The 1,102-nt window shown below is 30.1% G+C and overlaps 1 protein-coding gene across 3 annotated transcripts in view; it reads left to right on the plus strand.

Annotated features, from left to right (window-relative positions):
* Positions 1-1,102, plus strand: part of LOC106459048 (bromodomain adjacent to zinc finger domain protein 2B-like) — a 96,225-nt gene that overhangs the window by 92,240 nt on the left and 2,883 nt on the right. The window lies entirely within an intron of this gene.

Consider the following 1,102-nt stretch of genomic DNA (forward strand, 5'->3'; position numbering starts at 1 on the left):
AATGAAATGTATAAACTACAAAATTGAAAAAATATATGTTGTTTTCTAATTTAGAGGCTCCATTAATTAAAGAGGTTTGTTTTTCTTATTTAAGTTTAAAATTGGAGGGCAAGTCAGAGGGAAGGTTACCTTTGTAAACAGGCCACATCCCATAAAGGAACAACAAAAGAATATTGGTTATACTTTTATGCTAAAATGGGTTCCGAATACACACACTGACATAGTCATCTATAATAAATCAACCTAATAACCCGAGCAAAGCTGAGTACTTTTGCTAGAATATAATAAAATAACCTGTGTGTGTATGTGTGTGACCTGGCACACATACTAAGGAGATTCTGGGTATTATTTTTTAGATTTGACTTTAAAAAAAAATTTGGTTAGTTTTTGCTCTATAGCCCTTAAGCTTCCTGAAGGTCTCTAGAAAAGTATCATATTTTTTTCTAATTCTCTCTTACTGAATGACTAATATGTGGAGGTTTTCTGCCAAATACTGTTGAAAAAGAACAAAATGGTCAAAAATTGACATATTTTACCAAAAATGAACTAAATTCAATGGGGTATGGGGCCAAACATTTCTTAGCCAGTCAAAGGCAACGTGAAGGGAAACAAAGGCATCAGGACTCATGGAACAGACCCTCAGAATACTAGAAAAGGTTTAACTAAATGAAGGTCAGGAAATAACATCAAATAAAACAGTTAAATAAAAAAAAAGACAATATAGTTGAAAATTTTTAATTTTCTTCGCATTCATACAACCCTCAGCCTATCAGCCTTGGAACACTCAGAAAATATAGTCTGTTTTACAAAATTTTAATATGTAATTTTACATTATATTTTTTAAATTCAAGAAATGTCTTCTATAGGTTTGTAGGGAATAGAAAATCTATGAAAAGATTTTTGGCTGTATCTCATATCTAAAATAGGTTGAGAATACAGACACAGTCGACCAGTAAAATATCAGTTTAATAACCCAAGTGAAGCAAGGTACTTTGGTTAGTATATATAATAAACCTAAGAAAATACACAAAAGTATGCATAGTATATATGTGTGTGTGTATATATATATATATATATATATATATATATATACACACACACA

Source organism: Limulus polyphemus, unplaced genomic scaffold, assembly GCF_000517525.1.
Source record: "Limulus polyphemus unplaced genomic scaffold, Limulus_polyphemus-2.1.2 Scaffold552, whole genome shotgun sequence".
Classification (NCBI taxonomy): domain Eukaryota; kingdom Metazoa; phylum Arthropoda; class Merostomata; order Xiphosura; family Limulidae; genus Limulus; species Limulus polyphemus.